The following is a 24727-nucleotide window of genomic DNA, read 5'->3' on the forward strand; positions in this document are numbered from 1 at the left end:
GATCTCTTCCAGTGGTTTATCTCCTTCTGGTCCAAGGAAGGAAACTTTGTTATCCTTAGCATTGACCTACAGAATATGTTTGTAACAGCGCTGCTTGTGTTGCATTAGGCTATGTAGTGATCGAAAGAAAAAAACAGACCTTTGCACATTTTTGCACTATATGGTGGGTGTATGAGGAGATTCACATTTCCTGCACAGCTAAGTCCATGTGAAGTTACCTTGTGCTGTATTTGACATCTAGCAAGGTCTCTGTTTGAAAGGAAAGATCTAAACTTAAAAATGAAGTGGCCAGAAGTTATGGTAAAAGCAGATAGTGTAGCTGGTTTTAAGAAAGATTTGGACAAATTCCTGGAGGAAAAGTCCATAATCTGTTATTAAGACATGGGGGAAATGTCTGCTTGCCCTGGATCGGTAGCATGGAATGTTGCTACTCTTTGGGTTTTGACCAGGTATTAGTGTCCTGGATTGGCTACCATGAGAATGGGCTACTGGGCATGATGGACCATTGGTCTGACCCAGTTAGGCTATTCTTATGTTATGTTCTCATCTGTAGGGGCCTTTGTTTTCACTTCTTATTTTAATGTATTTTTTTTCTGGGAACTTATCAGTGTTTTTTATAATGGGAACAAAAATGGAAGAGAATTAATGTGTGTGGAATGGGGGGTAACTAATTTCTTCAGCTAAATAATTCAATCCACTTCAAACAGACATAGGAGAACTTGTGCACCATTCACACACCCTCCAACCAAAAACGTCAAAAGAAAAAAACTGTTCGACAACCTCCTAGCCATTCGAGCTGCAACACTCGACCCCCAACTCTACAACCAATTGATATCAACCACAGACTGCAAAACCTTCAAAAAGAAATAAAAACCCTTCTATTCAAAAAACACATAAAACCGAACTAACACAATCAGAACTGTCCCAAGCATCACCTGCAACTACTCCATATGTACTTCTAATGTCATGACAATTTAGACATAATTTATGTTATGTTATGTTTGGAATAATGGTTACATATATGAGGTTCAATAAAAGAAAATTTTCACTGCCTGTTTCTATTCTGACCATTTATTCCATTTCATGGTTATTGCAAAAAAAAAAAAAACAAAAACATTTTTTTACATGGGGGGGGGGGGGGTGTCAAAAAATGATGGGCCCCGGGTGCCACATACCCTAGGTACGCCACTGCTGCTTGGAATGATAATGATTTATCAAGGAATCTTTTGTAGATACAGCTCTTCAAGGCTGGCCCGATTCAGTTACCTCTCTGCCAATCCAATTCCGATCCACGCATGCAAATGAGGGGAACGGCATGCAAGGTAAGCAGGGACACGATTCACAAAACAAATTTTGCGATCCGACTGGGCTGGCCAATCAACCCAAGAAGCGACTGCTGGGAACCAGTCGCAAACGTCCTTTCCACTCTCCAGCTTCATTGCTGCCTTGCTCTCTGCCCTACTCTCCACACGCCTTACTCTCTGCTGCCCTGAATCTCTCCTGCCTGCCGCCCCGATGCTCTGCCCCGAATCGCCGCCCTGTTCTTCCCCGAATCTCTTCTGCCTGCCGCCCAAAATCTGTCCTGCCCATCCCCCCTTGTGAGCCCGTGGTTCAGACAGGTTTAAACACACCTCCCCCTCTCCCCCCCTTGGCTTTATAAGGGACTGCAAGGGGCTTATCAGCTGTCACCATGACAATATGGGTGTTACCTATGCAACCATTAACTCAGATTTCCTACTGAAAGTGTCTGTTAAAAACCAGGAAAGAAAAAAAAAAAGCAGCTGTATGTCTTTTTTTTTCTCTTCTGTGTGACTTGTGCACTGCTCTTAAAACCTGGCGTCTGTTTTTAAAAAACAGAAAAGAAACAAAAGCAGCTTTTGTGATCTGCCTTTGCATTGCTCTAACCATGAGATCTTAAAACCGGTCTTTTAACTAAAAGGCTGTTAAATACAGGCACTCTTTTCTGGCCACATCATTTCCAGGGGCTTCGATTAAATCTGTTTCCTCTAACATCATCAGAAAATGCATTTCCTTCTCATCAGAAAAGCGCATTTCCGGTGCTTCATTTACCCTGTTTCCACCTACGTCATCAGAATGTGCACTTCCGATAGGGCAGGCACTCCCATTTCTGCTGACATCATCAGAAAGCGTATTTCCGGAGTCAAACAGGCCCCCATTTCTGATGATGTCATCAGAAAATACATTTCTGGTGATGTGGCATTGGGCGGGGCTACCAATATTCATTCCTATGGGGCGAGGCATGGGCAGGGCCACAGCCATTCATTCCTATGGGAGGGGGTGGGGCATGGACGGAGAGTGGACGGGGCATGGGCAGGAGGGGGCGTGGTATGGGTGGGGCCTGTGCGGGGCTAAGGGAAAAGTGGGTGTGGAGTGGGTGGGGCATGGGCGGGGTTTGGGTAAAAATGGGTGGAGAGTGGGCGGGGTTTAACCCAGAAATGAATGCTGATTGGTCGATCCTTATCTTTGACAACTGTCAATCATTTTGACATGAGGTGTACCCATTATACTACTGAGGGGGGATAGGTAAATACTGAATCCCTCTATAGAGAAGTCAGCTTGTGGCAGGAGACAAAGCTTATGAGCGCACACTGGTTCAAGCTTCAAGCTTACTGATGTCTACCACCACTATTTGTGGGTCTAGAACTGGTTCTGTTTCTCCCACATTAAGAACAATGAGCTCAGAGAATGTGGCAGAAACAAAGAGGGAGCTGGAATTCTTATGACACCTTCTGAGTTACATTAGATATTGCTGCTGTACTTGTCCAGCACAGCTGAATAACTGGTCATTATGAGGAGAAGCTTAACCATCAGACAATCTAGGTGAATGCCTAGGGCGGTAGCTTCTGAGGGGTGACAAAAGCAAAACAATAAACACTGACAGCCACACAAACTCAAAGAATCATCAGTTCATACTTTTACATGCAGAAGGTTAGGCAAATTACATGTAACTGGCTTTTTTATAAAAAAAAGTTTAACATTTAACAATGTCCAAATTACACATTTCTGCAGAACTAGAAGAAGTTCTGGAAGGACCAGTGCTTGGGTGACATGACTGTGGAATTTATAAAAATGCCATAGGAGGTTCTGGGGGACTAAAAGAAAATGAGAACTGAGGAGGGGCAAGTCTGAAGGTTTAGCTAGAGTGACTAATACCCTAGAAGTGGCGCTTAGCAGGACTTCAGTATCTGCAGTAAGCAATGGCACTTTATTGGCAGACCCAGAAATCAGTGCTTACTGGGAGACCTTGGCAATTTCAGAATTAAAGTGCTTATGGTGCTGTTTCCTCAGCCTCTCTTGCCACTTACTGATGGAAGCTGTGGTGAGCCAATAGCTTAAAATGTACATACTTGAGCTCTTAATATGTGCAATCTGATTAACAGATTGATGAGGCTGCTTAGACCCGTGATCTGACCTCAAGAAGGATTTGGCAGACTTTAGTCTGGGACTTGTCAAGGAGACTACCTGCTGACAACTGAATTGGGAGAAAAGCAACACCACAAATTGGTTCTGAGCTTATGTTGGCACAGTATATGTACTGAGGAGTTTTGAGGACATTGAAAACTTGATTGCATTCTAGAGGACTTTCAGTAGCAGTCTGCCTGCTGGTACACTGTAGTGCCACAGTGCAGAGATTTCAAACCAGTTGGGAGACCTGACTCCTCAACTAGGTTTGAATCACAAGTGGAAACGTATTTATAAATGATATGAAAATTGGAATAACGAATGAGGTGATTAAATTTGCAGATGACACTAAACTGTTCAAAGTTGTCAAAACGCATATAGATTGTGAAAAATTGCAGGCAGACCTTAGGAAATTGGAAGACTGGGCATCCAAGTGGCAGATGAAATTGAATGTGGACAAATGCAAAGTGATGCACATTGGGAAGAAAAGCCCAAATCACAGTTACCGGATGCTAGGGTCCACCTTGGGGGTGAACGCCCAAGAAAAGGATAAAATACAATGAAACCTTATGCCCAATGAATGGCGGCAGCCAATAAAGCAAACAGAATGCTAGGAATTATTACAAAAGGGATGGTTGATAAGATTGAGAAAGTTATAATGCCCCTATATTGCTCCATGGTGTGACCTCACCTGGAGTATTGCGTTCAATTCTGGTCTCCTTATCTCAAGAAATATATAGAAGCATTAGAAAAGGTTCAAAGAAGAGCGACCAAGATGATAAAGGGGATGGAATTCCTCTCGTATGAGGAAAGACTAAAAAGCTTGGAAAAAGAGATGGCTGAGGGGAGATATGATTGAAGTCTACAAAATCCTGAGTGTAGTAGAAAGGGTACAAGTGGATTGATTTTTCACTCCATCAAAAATTACAAAGACTAGGGGACACTTGAAGTTGCAAGGAAATATTTTTAAAATCAATCAGAGGAAATATTTTTTCACTCAGAGAATAGTTAAGCTCTGGAGCACATTGCCAGAGGTTGTGGTAAGAGCAGTTAATGTAGCTGGCTTTTAGAAAGGTTTGGACAATTTCCTGGAGGAAAAATCCATAATCTGTTATTGAGAAAGACATGGGGGAAGCCATGGCTTGCTAAACTAAACTAAGCCTTAGGCTTATATACCGCATCTTCTCTATAACAGTAGAGCTCAGCACGGTTTACAAGAAATTAGAAAGGAGAACAGATGCAATATGGATGGAATAGTATAGAGAGGAGCGGAATTTACAACTTTGAAAATAGTCAAGTTTTCAGATGTTTTTGAAATGGTTGGAAAGAGCCTTGAATCAGTAGCATGGAATGTTGGTACTCCTTGGCTTTTGGCCGGGTACTAGGGACCTGGATTGGCCTCCGTGAGAACGGGCTACTGGGCTTGATGGACCATTGGTCTGACCCAGTAAGACTATTCGTATGTTCTTATTTTAGTGATCTCAGCCTCTCTCTCTTGTACAGCAAGCACAAAATACAACAAAACAAGTTTCAAGTTTATTAAAAAAAATTTATACCGCTTAATCAAATTTCTAAGTGGTGTACAGAAATAAAAGTATCTTAAAAACAAATTAAAATTAAATTACTAAACAGAACCAGGTTAGGTTAGTAAACACATAGAAATATATATACTAACTACAAACAATTAGGGAAGAAGGGCGAGAACTACAATTTTAATGAAAAAGAGCACAATTTAGGGAAAAACAATAGGTAAGGGTAAAAAGCTATAAAACTGGTTTTAGTCCTTAAAAGGACAGTTGTTATCCAAAAGCATCTTGGATCAAGAATGTTTTTAATTTTGCTTTAAATTGCTTTAGTACGGATTCGATTCATAAATGATTAGGCAGCGAATTCCAGAGAGAGGGTGCAGTGACAGTGAAAGACCTCTTAAGATTGGTTCTGCTCCAGAAAATCCCCATGGTTGTGCATAACTTCTGTCAGGGCTGAGATAAAAGTGGAGGAGGAGAAGAAGAGGTCATAGTCTATGACTTCAACACAGGTAGAGATAACCTAGAGCAGAAAAAACTGACTACTCTGCCTTCTGTCTGCCTCTGACAAAAAGGGTTTATTGTTTCATGTTTTTATTTTGGAAACACCTCCTAGAAAAAAAAACCCTTGCTCCTGTAACATCCAATAGGAATAACAATAAATGTTTTGACACCTTGCAAACTCCGCACCTTGCAAACTCCTCTCATTAAAGCTAGGACATTCAGCAGCTGGTGGTTCTACATTTAGGATAATATTATGTACCTTAAAAAAAAATCAAAAACCTGGATTGTTTTCTATTGAAGACTTGTAATGGTTATGAAAGTTTCACTAATCCAGTCTCTAAGGTCAGTACTGTGTGTATTTGAAGAGGAAGGGGTGGTCTATGATGCCCTGGTATAAAGTTCCAGCACCCAGAATTAAGAGGAGTTTAAGCAGCCCTGGAACAAGAGCAGATTTCTTCAAGAAGTCGGTGAAAGGTGAGACTGCTAGAAGGTAGCTGAAAAGAGTACGTGGTCTTTATATATCACACAAAGCCCCTTCTATTCAACTGAAAAGGGCAGCTACACTGTAAGCAGAGACACCAGCTCGGTGATCGCAATTCCGGTGCCTGGAGCCTCCCTCCCCAATATAAAGAAACCTTCTGTATTCAAGGAGTGTTGGCTTGTGTTGAGTTTAGCACCCCCTAATCATATGGAAAATTGATTCCTGTGACTATAAATGTCCTCAGTATTGATAAAGTTTAAACAGCTTTTCATTTCTTGTAGCAGCAGTTTGCACAGGGTCATTACAGAGCTTTGGCACAGATAAAGGATTTGGTCTACCATCTCCTTGATGTCCGATTCTCTTCCCATCCTCCAATCTTCCAGACTGTCCATTTTGAGGGATTATGTTTTGTTATTAGAACACCACCACCAAGGCTAATAGGTGGCTTTGCCTATTACCACAAAATTTCACTTCTGTGCACTACAGTAGACAGTTGTAGATTGTGACAAGGACAATCAGCTGGTGAATTTGTGAACAGAGTTTATTCCATGAGAAAGACCTGCCTGACTATAAACATTTCCATCAGAAATTCCTCTCCAAAGGAAACTGTATTGCCACAATATTTTTTCTGTCTTGCTGTTCCCTGCTAGTGTTCACCAGTCTTTAGGAATTTTCACTCTGGCTATACCACCTTGACTTCTGATCCTGTAAAAGATTAGTGACTTACCGAAGCCAACCCATCCACAGAAGCCGCTGGGGATCCCTGTCTGCCTGCCTGTCTGTCTGGCAACCCGCTGCACCACCCCCCAGCCCCAAAGCCATCCCTGTTATTTTATCGGAGCCGGATTCGCTCCATTCTCCCCCAGCAGCAACTCTGTGCAGGGATGGTACGTGCAGCCATTCACACGCTGCACGTGGCTGGCCCACAATTCTTCCTTCTGACGTCAATTCTGATGTCGGAGAGAAGGTTGCGGATCAGCTACACAATGCGTGAGTTGCTGCTTACATTCCTGCACAGAGTGCTGCTGGGGGAGGAGGGAACCAGTCCGGCTTCAACAAAGTAACAGGTTTGGCTTCGGGGGTGGTGCGGTGGGCGTTAAGACAGACAGGGAGGGATCCCTGGAAGCGGCTTCAGCAGCAGGCGGGAAGGCTGCTTACCCCCAACAAGCGGCCCGCGTACCCCCAAGGGTATGCGTACCACATGTTGAGAAACACTGCTTTAGAGGAAAGGCAGGAGATATGATAGGGATAATGTCGGGGGGGAGTGTGTGGGAGTGCTGGGGGAAAGGTCAGGGTGGGGGAGTGTCAGCGGTCCAGGTGACCCGGATTTACAACCGGACTGCTGAGGCAGGAGGGAGTGGGCATACCTCCTGTCTCACTGGGTGCGTCACTGTCACGGGGGCGGCAATGTGACATAACGACTCCACTTCTAAACCATTTCATACTGAACATGGAATTCCTCAGGGCTCCATACTATCCCCTCTACCCAGTGGTGTACCTAGCATATGTGACACCCGGAGCCCATCATTTTTTGCACCCCCCCAATCTGTACGAAAAACATGATTTTTAGTAACAAGCCACATGTCACACATGAGTACCTAGGAAAAGGCAGCATCTTACATATTGTAGTGAGCAGTACATCAATACACCCATTGTAAAACTAAAGAAGCCAGACCAGTACAGATCAATCCTACACCGTCAATCCTAACAGAAAACCATGTCTTTCAAACACACAGAACACAGAAAATACCTTCGCCTAGTATGGAATATGTTATAACAAACTAACCCCTCCCCCTTTTACAAAACTGGAGTGTGGATTTTAGCCACGGTGGTAACAGCTCTGACGCTCATAGAATTCTGAGCATCAGAGCTGCTACCAACACAGTTGGCACTAAAAAACGCTCCACAGTTTTGTAAAAGGGGGGATAAGATAGAAATACATTGACAAAGGTTAAATTGAAGAAGCTGGACTCTGCATAAAATGCAACACCACAGAAACAGTGACATATGTCTCCTAAAGCAATAAATAAATAGAAAATTTTTGTTCTACCTCTGTCTTCTCTGGTTTCTGCTTTCCTCATCTTCTTGTTACTGTCTTCTTTCCATCTACTGTCTGCCATCTCTCTGCCCCTCCCTATATGGCATCTTCTCTCCTTCTATGCCCTTTCCAGAAACTGTATGCCTCCCCCTTCCATCTCTCATCTAGACCCCCCCTTTGGTCTGGCATCCATCATCTTCCCTCTGTTCCCTCATGGTCTGGCATCTTTCTCCTTTCATCTCTCTTTCCCTCCCCCCTGTGGTTTTTAGCATCTCTCTCTTCTCATTTCCTCCGCTCAGATCTGATATCTCTGTCTCCTTCCCCGTTCTCTGGCATCTCTCTCCTCGCTCTCTTCCCTTTCCTTCTCTGGTCTTCCTTCTTTATTTTCTGCCTCCATCTAAATTAAATTCTTTCTTACTATGCAGTTCTCAGTTTCCCTCTTTTCACTATGTCTACCCACAGCATGCCACCCCTTTCCTTCATCCCTTCATTATCTCACTAACTCTATCTTCTTCTCCCATCCAGCATATGTCCTTTTTCTTTATCCCTCCTTCCATCCAGTATGTGTTCTCTTTCTCTACTTCCATTCAGCATTTGCTCTCCCTTCTCCCCACTTCCATCATCTGACCTCTTCTCTCTCCCCCTTTCTACCCACTTCCATCATCTGCCCCCTTCTCTCAATCTCTCCATCCACCACAGGCCCATCTTTCTCCCTTCCTCACCTTTCCGATTTTGGCAACAAGATCTGCAACGCTCCCCCTGTCCAACAAACCTCCCTGCCCTGTGGCCGGCAATATCTAAACTGCCTTCTTACAGCAGCCGGAGCATTGCAGTTGCATATGGCTGCCGTAAAGGTCGTCTCTGATGCAACTTCCGGTTGTGTCAGAGATGACCTTTACGGTAGCCACATGCAGCTTCAACACTCTAGCTCAGGGGTGCCCACACTTTTTGGGCTTGCGTGCTACTTTTAAAATGACCAAGTCAAAATGATCTACCAACAGTAAAATTTAAAAAAAAACCCACAAAGCACACTGAACGCTGAGAAAATGTTAATTATCATTCCTATTCTGGGGTTTTTTCAAAGAGGTCAAGGCAGATGACTCTATGCACTGTCACCTCAGTAACAACCATACAAAAATAAACAAATATACCCCCTCTCTTTTTACTAAACCACAATACTAGTTTTTAGTGCAGGGAGCTGCGCTGAATGCCCAGGGCTGCTCTCGACGCTCATAGGCTCCCTGCGCTAAAAACCGCTATTGCGGTTTAGTAAAAGGGGGCCATAGTGCAAAATATAGACAGCAGATATAAATTCAGACACATTTTGATCACTAAATTGAAAATAAAATCATTTTTCCTACCTTGTCTGGTGATTTCATGAGTCTCTAGTTGCACTTTCTTCTTCTGACTGTGCATCCAATCTTTCTTCCCTTCTTTCAGCCTGTATGCGTCCTCTCCTCCAGACCTCATTCCCTCCCCCAACTTTTTCTTCCTCTCTCCCTGCCTCCCTTTCTTTTTTTTCTCTTCATGCCCCCTTTCTTTTTTTCTGTTTCCCTTCTGTCTCCCTGCCTGCCCCCTTTCTTTCTTTCTCCTTGCCTGCCCTCCACCAAGCCACTGCTGCCACCGAGGAACAGGCCCCAAAGCCGTGGCCACGGCCGCCCCAAGCTCTCTCTGCTTCCCTGCGTCGGGCCAACCAGCATTCCTCTCCCCGACGTCAATTCTGCCTTCGGAGAGGAAGTTCCACCCAGCCAGGTAGCGATTGGCTGGCCTGAACTTCCTCTCCGACGGCAGAATTGACATCGGGGAGAGGAAGGCTTAATGGTCCGGTAGATCGCCAAGGCAAAGTGAGTCTATCACGGAGCCCGGGATGGGCTCCGTGATCGACTCACTTTGCTTTGGCGATTGACCATTTTCCGGACCTGGCCGGCTGTGCAACCCCCCCTAAGGCTGCACCCGGGGTGGACCGCCTCCCCTCCCCCCCCTTTGGTACGCCACTGCCTCTGCCTTTCAATATTTATCTTGCTCCACTGTTAACGCTCTGTCAATCTATTGGATTTACAGTATATGCTTACACTGATGATCTTCAACTTCTGCATATCATCGACCCCTCTGATTTAAATGATATCTCTTCTATTAACCATAAATTAACCAAAGTACATGACTGGTTAACATCACACATGCTATCCTTAAGTATCACAAAAACCAACACCGTTCTTTTCTCTTGGAAAGATGGCCAGCACCTAATATCACCAATTTCTATTGATCAAATTCCATTAGACTACTTCAACAGTAAAAATCTTAGGAGTTCTCATTGATAAAAATCTTACCTATCAATCTCAAATTAGTTCTCTCTTTCTATAAGCTAAGGATGATAAGATCTTTAGTTCCTCTCCTTGACCTCAAATCTCTTCAGACTTTAATTCATTATCTTATAATCTCTAAAATCGACTACTGTAATTCACTATATAAAAGTTTATACCAAAAGGACATTAGACATAGAAACATAAAAAAATGACGGCAGAAAAGGGCCATAGCCCATCAAGTCTGCCCACCCTTTAACCCTTTGAGAGATCACACTCTCATGACCCATCCCCTTAACTCTGCCCTCTTAGAGATCCAACATGGGCATCCCATTTATTCTTAAAATCTGGCACGCTGCTGGCCTCGATCACCTGCACTGGGAGCTCATTCCAATGATTAACCACTCTTTCAATAAAGAAATGGTGTCGCCATGAAATTTTCCGCCCCTGATTTTCAGCGGATGCCCTCTTGTGACCGAGGGCCCTTTAAAAGAAAAAATATCATCTTCCACCTTGAGACAACCAGTGATATACTTAAATGTCTCAATCATGTCTCCCCTCTCCCTTCGTTCTTCGAAAGAGTATAGCCGCAATTTGTTCAGCCTTTCCTCGTACGAGAGATCCTTGAGCCCCGAGACCATCAACTAATACAAAACATAGCAACAAAAATTATTACTAACTCAAAAAAATCTGATCACGTTACTCCTCTGTTAAAAAACGCCCACTGGCTTCCCATTCATCATCGGATCCTCTAAAAAATCGCTCTCCTCATCTTCAAGACCCGGCAGCCTAACAAACCAGCATTTATTGACAGACTACTTATTCCACATAACTCTCCAAAAACTTTTAGATCCTCATTACAAGTTACCCTTAACATTCCATCTCTAAAAATAATTGGTACTCGTCGATCATACATCTTCTCTGTAACAGCACCCACCATTTGGAATTCACTACCTTTACAGTTAAGAGTAGAACAAAACTTGGCTAAATTTAAGAGCAGCTTAAAATGTTTCCTTTTTAAAGATGCATATGATTAATTTATCTGACTCAATTTTGATGTATCTCATATAATTTTAAATCTCTTTTATTTCTTATAAATTTTTAAATTTTCTCCATCCTTTCCCTTCGTTTCTTCCCTCTGTTTCCTTTTAAATTTTTTTCTTTTTTTTAAATTGTAATTTTTTTTCCATATTTCCCTTTTGTTTAATTTCTTCTTCCCTCCTTAGTATGTCTGTCCTTGTATTGTCTGCCCTAATATTGTCTTTACCCAATATTTTATTTCTGATTTTAATTGTACAATGCTTTGAAATATATTGTAAAGCATTTTATCAAATTTTAAATAAACTATAAATGCGCATGTGGCAAATCTCTTTCATTTGAGAAGAAGCTCTGGAATGAGAGGGTAAGTAAATTAATAGAGTTAAGATGAAGTTAAGAAATGATAGGCTCAGGAGTAATCAAAGGAAAAACTTTTTTACAGAAAGGGTGGTAGATGCGTGGAATAGTCTCCCAGTAGGGGTGATAGAGACAAAGACTGTGTCTGAATTCAAGAAAGGTGGGATAGGCATGTGGGATCTCTTAGGGAGAGGAGGAGATAGTGAATGCTGTATATGGGCAGACTAGATGGGCCATTTGGTCTTTATCTGCCATCATGTTTCTGTGACTTTTTGAGAACCTGGCCCTAACTGGGCATTTTCAGCAGCATTATCTATTTAAAGGCTGCTGAACATACCTGATTAGCATTGGAAAAGCAATTTAAAAGGCCAGGAGCTGTTTCTGGCCATTTAAATCACTTTGAATATTGACTCACTCATACATAACTCCGGAAACACATGTACACATTTTGTTCAGGTTAATAAAGTTTTCTGCATCTGAATCTAAAAAATGCACTCAAAGGGGAGGGAAGGAAAGAGAAACGCATCTGTGACAGGTACAGGGTGCAGGGAGAACGAATAGCACCAGTGGGGAGAGAGAACAGTACCACTGGTGTCTCTGCATCTCTCAGCCCTCTCCCTCTGGCTTTTCCTATATCACAACGGTAGCACTAGCAGATCAGAAGTTTGCTCTTATTTTCCTGCCAGTAGGATGGGACTGCGTTGTGACTTGGTTCGAGGTTGCAGAACGTGGGGCTGCGGTGGAGGTGCAGTTGCCCTGTTTCTGCTAGCCCCCTTCCCTTTCTCTTTCTCTCCTCCTCATGGCAGCTCTGCCTTTGAGTGCTGGCACCTTTCTTTCTGGAAGAGAGCACAGAAGCAAAAAACCTCCAGCAATAATTAAAACCGCTTAGGAATGTGTAAGGCAAACTTGCAGAAGAGATCAACAAAATTCTTTCATCAGGTAATAGGGTACATTTTCTGCAATTTTTTTAAATGATCTATAATTAATTTTGTGCATCATATACTACTACTAATCATTTCTATAGTGTACTAGATGTCTGCAGTGCTATATACATTATATGCAGATACTTTCTCTGTCCTTAGTGGGCTCACAGTCTAATTGCAATTGTACAATTTTACAGTATATACTTAAACATACATAGTAATATAGTAGATGACGGCAGATAAAGACCTGAATGGTCCATCCAGTCTGCCCAACCATACATGCTCCATAAATTAATTTAATTTAAATGGTCCTTTTTCTTAGATGTTTCTGGGCCAGAAACCCAGAGCCCTGTCCGGTAGTGTGCTTAGGTTCTATGTGTTTGTTTCTTACTTAAAGCTACTCATAAATTGGCCACTTGTCATATAATGATAATCCAGCCACTATAAATGTCCATAGAATCAGTATTCAACTGAATGGTCTGGATTCAATAATATTAATGGTAATTGTATGATATTGAAAAGGACGCCTCAGCCCCACCACTCCACCGCAAAAAAGTCGCTCAAATCGCGGGAAGCATAGTGTGGTGCTTCATCATTGGCTGTCACTTCACACTTGTTATTAACTCAATACTTTTATTTGTTTTTTCTATAGTTTTACTACTTATGTCATAAATATATTATAGTTATAATGCATTTGTTGCTGATAAACCAACTTAACATGGTACTTATCTCAGCCAACCCTGGGGAGTCAGACCCGACATGTTTCGCACAAGAATTGTGCTTTCTCAAGGGTCTCGCTAGAAAAATATGTAAAAAAACGGAGTCATAAACGTACAATTGCGTATAGTCTCCATCCTATCACAGATTATAACATTAAAACCTAAATTGATCAAAGAGTGCCTCACCGTATTCAGTTGAATACTGATTCTATGGGTGTTTCTTACTTAAAGCATAAAATACATTCAGGTTCATTACATTCATTCTGCATGATCTCAGAGCAGCCTCAGCACGAACCTAGATCCTGTACTTGACTCAGTTGTCCAGTTCTTGTTTTCTATGTAGCTTGTCACCCTATACCAGATGTGACAAGCTGCAGGTCATGTGAGTGACATTTATTAGCTATTAGGGATGGAGTGACCACGTTTCTGAGATTGTGCAGCTGAAGAGACCAGAGACAGGATATTCAACTGGACAGATCATATTGAAATTGGGTGCAACTGAGGCTTGGCAAGAGACAGGGAACAATGCTGGAAACAACATCGCCAGCTGTCTGCCTTTTGGAGGGAGGGATGCTCTTTTTAGCCAGGAGTGTTGCTATTTTTCCCTGTTTCCCTCTTTAAAATTCCTTCCTCCAGTGGCTTTGCATGGGATATTGAATCGGCCCTCTTTCTTTCTGCCCTACCTCTTTAAGTGTTTACAGATGCTAATGTGCTTGGAGAAATCCTCAGATATTCTGGTGCAGTCTGTGCTGAGCCAGAGCACGGGAACATGTGAAAAGAAATAGGATTCAAGGAGGACGTGTTGATTGGCACTGAGGGTCCCAATAATAGATGTAGTTAGTATATTACGTATTTAGTTATCAAGTTTTTACTCCAAAATTCTTAGAAATTGACCGTTAAATCTCCTATAGTGCCTGTCTGCACCTAATCACAAGGATTTTGGGGGGAGTGGGGTCGAGGGCAGGAGTTGCCAAAGACCATTCTCAAGTATTGTTCTGCTCTAGAACTGCAATGATTGACCGTGGTGAAAATCTTTGTTCCCCAGCCGAGTAACTAGTGCTTGCTTTATGACAGGTGGCTTTCAGGCACTGATGCCCTCCATTGCTGCTGTTTTGTGAATGGGAGCACAGCCAGGTACAACCCTGCAGGGAGGACACAGGACTGGGATCTGCTCCTCCAACAGTTTTTTCTTCTTTCCCTGTTTTCTTTACTATTGTGTTTAGTGAAAGTGATGAGATGGAGTACCCATGCGCTTAATAATCGGCAAAGTGTGCCATTGGATTAGTGCATAATGTATTCAGTTCCTTCTAGTGGTCAACCCTGAGATTATTTCAAACCTATTCAATAGATTGGCAAAGAAACAATGCAGTTTAAATATCTGCCCTTCCCATCTTTTGCCCCATGTGCCGCACTCATTTGCTGAATGGCTCACCAACCTTGTCAATCTAAGTGTAATGCGAGGTCATTACCCCAAACCCTCTCTCTTATTACTCTGACCCTTATCCCCAAAACAGTGAGCTCAGACTCAAACCAACCTGAGAACTTTAAGCCGGTAGTGGGAATCCCATGGCCTACTAAACTGATTGAGTTATGGGTCAACTCCCAGCTGACCAAATATCTGCTTCAGGTCTTTGCACAGTACAGAATCTCTTCTCCTGGAATTGACTTCAAAGGCAAAACCTTACCTGAGCAGAAGCACACAATCTTACAATTCAATATTTCGGTGGCATTCGATGCAGTAGATCATTCTCTCCTACTACTCGGACTCAGTGAGCTAGGTATACAAGGTACTGTAATAAAATGGTTTGCGGAATTCCTTACTCCCAAAAGTTATGAAGTGAGAAAAGGCAGCAACAAATCCCAAGCCTGGAAGGCCTACTGTGGAGTACCACGGGGTTCCCCACTGTCCCCCCTGCCTGTTCAATGTATACCTCAGCGCTCTAGGAAGGAAATTCTCAAAATTGCAAACTCACTTATTCTCCTATTCAGATGGCATCTTCGAAGACACTACTAAGCACATAGAAAGACTGATCGAGGAACTCAGTACATGGACAACATTGAACTTCCTCAAACTCAACAAACAAAAGTTCCTTTGGTTCGGAAACGATGACTCTCTGCCATACACAGACCTAATACTGAAAACCGGAGAGAACCTTAAACTAGAAAGAACTTCTATGATCTGGTGGGGGGTGGGGGGTAATCCTGAACTCTGATCTTACACTCAATGACCACGTCAATACACTAGTCAGGAAATTCTTCAGACTCAGGCAACTGAGAGCAACTAGATTCATTCTGAGCCAGATGAACTTCAGAACAATCATGCAAGCGGTCCTACTCTCCTACCTGGATTATTGCAACTCCTTATACATTGGTATTCCTGATAAGGATTTTTATTTATTTAATTAATTACAATTGAACATAATTCAACAAGAAAACTCTTGCTCAAGAAATACAGAAGGAAAATCTAAAAGAAAAAGAAGGAAAAACCTTCAAATAACTCAAAATTATATACTATCTTCCTTAGACCACTATAATTAGGGGTAGGCCCTAAATATGAGAACCATATTTAGAATCAAAATAATAATAAAAAGGAAAAGACCTAATTTAGGGTCCTAATTTTCCATATCAGCAGTTCTAGATTTTAACTAAACAACTCAAGTAACCAATTTCTTCAAATCCAGGAATGTTCTCAATTGCTCTGGTGAATAAAAAACATATTTTACTCCTAGATAAGGATTACACATAATTACAACTACTTCAAAACACAGCTGCTAGACTGATTTTCCAATGGGAGAATTACACTGGTTCCCCATAAGGAAGAGAATGCAAAACAAAATAACATGCCTGGTCCACAAATCCATCTACGGTGAAAATTCCAAAGGATTGAGAACAGATATCTCTGTTGCATGCTTCTTCCTCAACTCAAGACCACAACAACGATACAAATTGAACTTTCCTCAACCTTTACGTGTACTTTGGAAGAGGCTGCACGAATCCACCTTCACATTCCAGGGACCTAGAATATGGAACAACCTCCCACTTCACATGCAACAGATACGCATTTACTATATCTTCACGAAGAGTTTAAAAATGTTTATGTTTATTAAAAGTTTTAACCACACTTCAATTTATCACCAGCATGGGGTACAAAATATATAAAAACAAGAAACGAAAAGATCGCCGTTTAAAATAGGAAAGCAAAGAAAAGACAAAAAAAATTAATAAAATCCAAGTAATCTATAAATCTAAAAAAACTAAACAATTTTTGTTTAAATCTTGTTTAAATAGTTGCCAAAAAGAAACAGGATCCTAAGTCACCAATCCTCTCATAAAAATGCTAAACCCAAACCCACCTTTTCTCCTCATATTAATAACATGAACTCTTCTGCTCTATCTCATGAAGCTTTTCATCATTGTTCATGATCTTAGCGAAAATCCAATGACGAGTACCATAAAATCAGTTTTACTATTTTGGATCTAGCTAGGTACTTGGGACCTGGGTTGGCCGCTGTTAAAAACAGGATACTGGGCTTAATAGATCTTTAGTCTGTTCCAATATGGCAATTCTTATGTTCTTATCTTATTGTAAACTGCACTGAATCCTAGTCAAAACTTGCGGTATAAAAAAATATATGGTATGGTATTGAAATAAGAATGCAGTCTGTTCACTGATTGGTAGTGCTGAGGGATTTAGTCCTGCCTAAGATGTAGATGAATTTAGACATTGCCAATCATTGAAAAATAGAAGCACAAACTAACCATGGCACATATTTGTTCACATTTAAAAGCAGAATCCCAAGTCTGTCCTCATCTTCCCACCTCCCCGCTTTCCCCTTTCTCTGTCTCTGTGCACTACGTTCTCATCCTCCCTGTCTTGTCTGCTCGCAATCTTGGGGGGGGGTCATCTTTGACTCCTCTCTCTCCTTCTCCGCCCAGATACAACAAAACGCTAAAACTTGCCGCTTCTTCCTCTATAATATTAACAAAATCCAACCTTTCCTCTCTGAGCACACTACCAAAATCCTCATGGCTAGATGCAGGGTTGCCCAAGTCCAGTCCTCGAGATCTACTGGCAGACCAGGTTTTCAGGATATCCACAACGAATATGCATGAAAGAGATTTGCCTGCACTGCCTTCTTGGTATGCAAATCTCTCTCATGCATGTTCCTTATGGATATCCTGAAAACCTGGCCTGCCAGTAGATCTTGAGGACCGGACTTGGGCAGCACTGGATTACCGCAACTCGCTACTCTCAGGTCTTCCGCACTGCCATCTTTCTTCCCTTCAATTCTTCCAGAATTCAGTTGCATGACTCATATTCCATGAGAGCCGCTACACCTCTCCTAAAATCACTTCATTGGCTTCCCATCCATTTCCAAATGCAAGTCAAACTCCTATTACTGTCCTACAAATGCATTCACTCGGCTGCACCTCATTATCTCTCTTCACTTCTTTCCCCCTATGTTTCCCCCCTGTGAGTCTCTCCTATCTGTGCCCTTCTCTTCATCTGCCAATTCCAGACAAAAGAGAAGGAAAAAAATGGGTATCCTCAGGCAGGTTAATACCAGGGTGGTTTGAAAAGTTTGGAAAAAAGGAAGTTAAACAACGTAGTCTCCATTGAGGACTGTACTCTTAGTCCAGCGAGTTTCCAGTTTCTTTCTATCATAAGATAATATGCACATCCGGGGGATGGGAGGTAAATAAGGTTGGAAAATGGTTGGAAAAGTTTTGGTGGGTGAGGGGAGGGTATTAATAAGTATGAATTTTTGAGAATTTTAAGTAATGTCTATATTGTAAAATGATTAATTTACTCTGTATTTCACTTATGTTATGGTAAGGGTGGGAGGGAAGGGGTTAAATATTATGTATTACTGTTAAATATGAAAGAAATTCAAGTGATGTACTTAAATTCAATTGTCAATTTATTGATACACTTGTTGTAAGATGTAAAAATGAATAAAGATTATAAGAAAAGGGGGGGGGGGAAATGAAAATAGCTTTCGAAAAAACCGGAACCTCACTGGAAACTTATATGTGGAAACTTATATGTGGAAACTTATATGTGGATTTTAGGCTCCTTTTACTAAGGTGCGCTAGCGTTTTTAGCCCGCGCTGAAGTTTAGTGCACGCTAACCCCGCACTACACGAAAAATACTAATGTAAGCTCTATGGAGGCGTTAGCATGTAGCTTGTGCAGCAATGTAGTGCACTCTAAGTGTGCGCTAAAACCGCGAGTGGCACCTTCGTAAAAGGAGCCCTAAGATGTTGAACTTGCCTTTTTTACCAAATGTTTCAAACCACCTTTGTATACCTTCTACTCTCCTTCTTCCCTGACCCGAGTGCCATGTTTTTTTAAAAATGTGTTTTCAATTTTGCTTTGAATTTTTAATCATCTTTCTTTAATTTCCTTTTGGGGGGACATGGCCCAGCATTGAATATCTGGGGCTAATTTAGTTGACGAGAGCCACTTTAAAAAAAAAAAAAAATGCTGATCACCGCTGGCTGGATATTGACTGAAATCGAATGTCTTTTAATTGAAAAATACCACCTTTTCATAATTCTCGGGTGGTATTTTGGGGCACACAACCTTTGAGTCCATGGTTGTTAAAGTAGCTAGTGTCAGTAATTAGTGATTTGTAATCTGATTAATTTTCTAACCCCCCCCCCTTTACAAAGCTGCTGTAATGGCTGCCGTGCAGCAAATGCTCCAACGTCCATTAAATCCCTCTGGGCGTCGGAGCAATTACCGCAGCAGCAGCTGCTTCCACAGCTTTGTAAAAGGATCCCTAAGTCAAGGATTGGATAATAACTTAAAACACCTCTCTCACCTCTGTAAGGGTGTTAAGAAACCAGAGAAAAGCTTAATTGTGCCATATACCTCAACACTGGGCATTAAAATGCTTCTGATTCTCCCTGTGTTTATTTTTTTTTTTAATATGCCTTCAGAGTAGAATTCCTTCTTTGAAGCTAAAATAACATTCTATAACTAAGGAGTAGTTCTTATTTCATGATTTGCTATTTCTTGGGAACCTGCGCCTGAGGTCAGCTTGGGCAAATGTTCAGGCTTGGCTGTTTCTTGCAATAAAAGCAGACAAGCTAAATAAGAGGGTTTTTTTTTTCCCTAAATGCTTCTTAGATTGAGCACAGATTAAATGCGGCCGGGCTGGTGCTGCAAAATACAGATTCAAGTGAGTTTCATTCAGCCATCGGCCAGGATACCTGGACAGACTCTCCCTGTATTTTATAAAAGAAGCAGTCAACCTTCTGCAGCCTCACAAAAATGCATTTACATTACATTACATTACATTACATTACATTAGGGATTTCTATTCCGCCATTACCTTGCGGTTCAAGGCGGATTACAAAAGGTTAATTTAAAAAAGCAGAGTTACAATGATTAGCTAGAGAGGTAAGTTGTAGATCTTATAAACATTTAACGTGTTGTTGTGGGTGAGGTGGTTTGTAAAAGAATTAAAAGGTGGTCACAGTGGAGGTTTTTTTGTTATTATTAGTGCGGTAATGGGTAGATCTAATGTCAGTTTTAGAGTTACTAAGAGGTCGTGATGTTATTGCTGCTTCAGGAATTTCTTGAAAAGTATGGTTTTTATTTCTTTTCTGAACGTCCTATAGTCTGGGGTGGTCATCAGAAGGTTGGAGATTTGGTTGTCCAGTCTTGCGGCTCGAGTGGCTAGGAGGCCGTCGTGTAGTTTTTGTTCTTTTGACTTCCTTGATTGGGGGGGGTATGAATGGGGAGTGCGTTTTTCTGTGTCTGGTAGTGGGTGCTTGGATGAGGCGATTGTTCAAGTATGATGGGCTGTCTCCGTGTAGGGTTTTTAAATAATATGCAGTAGAATTTGAATTGGATTCTTTCTTGGATTGGAAGCCAATGTGAGTTGATGAAGGCTTCAGTGATGTGATCATGTTTTCTCAATGAATAGATGAGTCTCAAAGCTGTATTTTGGATTGTTTGGAGTTGTCTAATCGTCGTTGCAGGGCAAGGAAGGAAGAGGATGTTGCAGTAGTCCAATATACCTAGTATTAGGGATTGCACTATAAGTTGGAATTGTGTTCTTTCAAAGAATTTTCGGACTTGTCTCAGATTTCTCATGATTGCGAATGATTTCTGGATTGTTTTATTATTTGCGGTTGCATAGTGCCGCGTCTGTCTATGGTCATGCCAAGTAGTTTTATGGTGGTTTGGATGGGGTATTTGATTGCGTTTATATCTAGGTTGATTGTGGTTTGGACCTTGTCATTTTCGAGAAGGATGAATTTGGTTTTGTCTTGATTGAGTTTGAGTTTGTGGTTTTTCATCCAGGTTGTGACTGTTTCAATTGTTTGGTGAAGTTTGTCTGTCATGGTAGCAGTGGCGTACCTAGGGTATGTGGCACCCGGGGCCCATCATTTTTTGACACCCCCCCCCCCCCCTCATGTAAAATTTTTTTTTTTTTTTTTTTTTGCAATAACCATGAAATGGAATAATTGTTCAGAATAGAAACAGGCAGTGAAAATTTTCTTTTTTTTTTTTTTTTTTTTCCAAAGTATTTTTATTGAGAATGGCAAAAGGTCCAGACAAGCAACCATGGTCTGTACAGAAACTTATACATTATCAAAAAGAACACAGAATGAGAGTAACAGCAACAACAAGCATGAACAAGCCTCTCCCAAGAGAAAATTGCCAATGAGAGGCATAGCAATACACAACAAAAGGCCAAAACTTGGGGCAAGCAAACAAATCCCACCCCAGAACCCACAAGAATAATAAGCCGGACTAGACCCTCAGCCATATTTTATAATGAAAAAAACCCCCACAAGCAACAACACCCAGACCGCTCACCAGACACACCAATCCGCACAACAAGCACCCAAGAAACACCCAGCCACCACCCAGACAAAACTACCAGACACACCTACCCCACCAAGCCCAGACCCAACCCCCCCTCCCCAGAGAGTGCAAGCGCAAAGTGGACCGTGAAAAGGGCAGCTGCAGAAGTGGAAAGCCCCAGATAAGTAGGTTAGCTAAAGAAAGCCCACAGATAGAAGAAATCAGGATAACAGAAGTTCCAACAAATGCTCCCACAGAAAATTTTCTTTTATTGAACCTCATTTATGTAACCATTATTCCAAACATAACATAACATAAATTATGTCTGAATTGTCATGACATCAGAAGTACATATGGAGTAGTTGCAGGTGATGCTTGGGACAGTTCTGATTATGTTAGTTTGGTTTTATGTGTTTTTTTAATAGAAGGGTTTTTATTTCTTTTTTTAAGGTTTTTTAGTTTGTGGTCGAGGTCAATAGGTTGTAGAGTTGGGGGGTCAAGTGTTGCAGCTCGAATGGCTAGGAGGTTGTCGAACAGTTTTTTTCTTTTGACGTTTTTGGTTGGAGGGTGTGTGAATGGTGCGTGAGTTCTCCTATGTCTGTTTGAAGTGGATTGAATTATTTAGCTGAAGAAATTAGTTACCCCCCCCCCATTCCACACACATTAATTCTCTTCCATTTTTGTTCCCATTATAAAAAAACACTGATAAGTTCCCAGGAAAAAAAATACATTAAAATAAGAAGTGAAAACAAAGGCCCCTACAGATGAGAACATAACATAAGAATAGCCTAACTGGGTCACACCAATGGTCCATCATGCCCAGTAGCCCATTCTCATGGTAGCCAATAGTGCTGCCCGATTCAGAGAAAAATATTTCATTCGATCCGATTCACCCTGTTGAATCGATTTTTCGATTAGATTCACTGTTAATGACACCGCTTTTTAAGTTTAAACAAAGTATAACAATAAATTTCACAACAACAATAAATTTCACAAAGTACTTAAAAAAAAAAAAAATCACATTTTTCCATTAAAGCAGTTCTGGAGACATTTGCTTGAACAGTCTTTTTTCCCAGTCCATAAGCAAGCAATATGAAAAAGATTTCCTTAATTATCTACTCAAACATTTTTGCTATTTACTTTCATTGTACCTATACTATTATTCAGTAGAAAAAATGGACTTAACTGTGCAGGAAATGAATCTCCTCATACACCCACCATATAGTGCAAAAATGTGCAAAGGTCTGTTTTTTTCTTTCGATCACTACATAGCCTAATGCCACACAAGCAGCGCTGTTACAAACATATTCTGAAGGTCAATGCTAAGGTTGACAAAGTTTCCTTCCTTGGACCAGAAGGAGATACTGACAAACCACTGGAAGAGATTCTAAAACAACTACCCAGAAATAACACCCAAAGACCCACTCAGTGTGTGAACCAGTTGAGTGGAGTGGACTAACTGGGGGTGGAAATGGGCCCAGAGTTTGCTCAGCAGAATTTCCCAGACTACCTCTTCCTCTCAACACACTGACATGCTACCACCACCACCAACACTAGGAACACCTCACCGAGTATGCCAGCAATGCTTATAAACTTTATAAAACACATTATTATATTTTCTTATAAAGCATATATTTTAACTGAACTCAGCCTTGCCATTCACAAAAATAGAAAAGTTCCCATTTCAAGCTGTCTCATGTACACTTTTCAAATCTAACATATTGTAATCACAAAACAGAAAATAAAATTATTTTTTCTACCTTTTGTTCTCTGATCAATATTCAAATCTTGTTGGTCCCAGGCTCTTGTTGTCTTGCTTGCCAGGGTCTCCTTTCTCCGTGCTAACCATCCGTCTGCCATCTCTGTTCTCCCCTTCCGTTTCCCTTCCCTCTCCCGGCGATCTGGCATCTTTCCTTTTTTTTGTCTCCATCCACAGATTCACCTTTTCTCAACTCCCCACCACCCCAGGATCCACCATCTCTCCCTTTCTGTTCCCAACTATCCTCCTATCCAGTATCTCTATCCCCCCTCCACACCATCCCCTGTTTCCAAGTTCTCTCCCTTTCTGTTCCTTCCCTCCCTAAATCCCATTATGCACCATCTCTCTCCCACTCCTCTGTTTTTAGACCCATTATTTCTAACCCCCAAAGTCTGGCATATGCATGTATCTTTGAACCCCCCCTTCCCTCTCTCCCTCTGTGTACTTTTACACCAGGACCCCCCTCCCCCGAAGGTCTGTCCCCCCTCCGAAGGGCTACACCCCACCCCTGAAGACCTGCACCCCCCGAAGGACTTTACCTCCCACCCGAAGGTCTGTCCCCCTCTGAAGGCCTAAACCCCACCCCTGAAGGACTGCACCCCCCCCCCCCGAAGGCCTGCACTCCCTTGAAGGTCTGCACCCCCCCGAAGGCCTGTCCCCCCCTTGAAGGCCTGTCCCACCCCCTTGTAGGCCTGTCCCCCCTTTAAGGCCTGCCTGCCTGCCTTTCCCCCCCTTGAAGGCCTGTCTCCCCCTTGAAGGCCTGCACCCCCCTTGAAGGCCTGCACCCCCCCTTGAAGGCCTGCACCCCCCCTTGAAGGCCTGTCCCACCCTTGAAGGCCTGTCCCACCCCCTTGTAGGCCTGTCCCCCCTTTAAGGCCTGCCTGCCTGCCTTTCCCCCCCTTGAAGGCCTGTCTCCCCCTTGAAGGCCTGCACCCCCCTTGAAGGCCTGCACCCCCCCTTGAAGGCCTGCACCCCCCCTTGAAGGCCTGTCCCCCCCTTGTAGGCCTGTCCCCCCCCTTGTAGGCCTGTCCCCCCCTTGAAGGCCTGCCTGCCTTTCCCCCCTTGAAGGCCTGCACCCCCCTTGAAGGCCTGCACCCCCCCTTGAAGGCCTGCACCCCCCCCTTGAAGGCCTGTCCCCCCCCTTGTAGGCCTGTCCCCCCCCCTTGTAGGCCTGTCCCCCCCTTGAAGGCCTGCCTGCCTTTCCCCCCTTGAAGGCCTGCACCCCCTTGAAGGTCTGCACCCCCCCAAAGGCCTACACCCCCCCCCCGAAGGTCTGCACCCCCCTGAAGGCCTGCCTGCCCCCCTTGAAGGCCTGCACCCCTTGAATGTCTGCACCCCCCCCCCGAAGGCCTGTCCCCCCTTGAAGGCCTGCCTGCCTGCCTGTCACCCCCTCCCCCTTGAAAGCCTGCTTGCCTGCCCGCCCGCCCCACCCTGAAGGCCTGATGCCCCGACCCACCCCGAAGGACCGCTCGCCCCCCTGGCCTCCCCGCACCACCTATGAACAGCCGCAGCAGGATCGCGAAGTCAGCGTCGGGTACCAGCCCTAAGGGGGTGTTCCCGGCCTTGCCGTTCAGTCCCCCGCCACCCCCGAAGGACCGCTCGCCCCCCTGGCCTCCCCGCACCACCTATGAACAGCCGCAGCAGGATCGCGAAGTCAGCGTCAGCGATCCCTGCTGCTTCCTGCGCCACGGTCCCGCCCCTCCTCTGACGTCAGAGGAGGGGCGGGATCGCGTCGTAGGAAGCAGCGCAGGGATGCTGACGCTGACTTCGCGATCCTGCTGCGGCTGTTCATAGGTGGTGCGGGGAGGCCAGGGGGGCGAGCGGTCCTTCGGGG

At 43.1% G+C, this 24727-nt stretch overlaps 1 protein-coding gene across 2 annotated transcripts in view; it reads left to right on the forward strand.

Moving 5' to 3' along the window:
* Nucleotides 1-24727, forward strand: part of YPEL2 (yippee like 2) — a 168743-nt gene that overhangs the window by 143509 nt on the left and 507 nt on the right. The window lies entirely within an intron of this gene.

Source organism: Geotrypetes seraphini, chromosome 15 (genome assembly GCF_902459505.1).
Source record: "Geotrypetes seraphini chromosome 15, aGeoSer1.1, whole genome shotgun sequence".
NCBI lineage: Eukaryota > Metazoa > Chordata > Amphibia > Gymnophiona > Dermophiidae > Geotrypetes > Geotrypetes seraphini.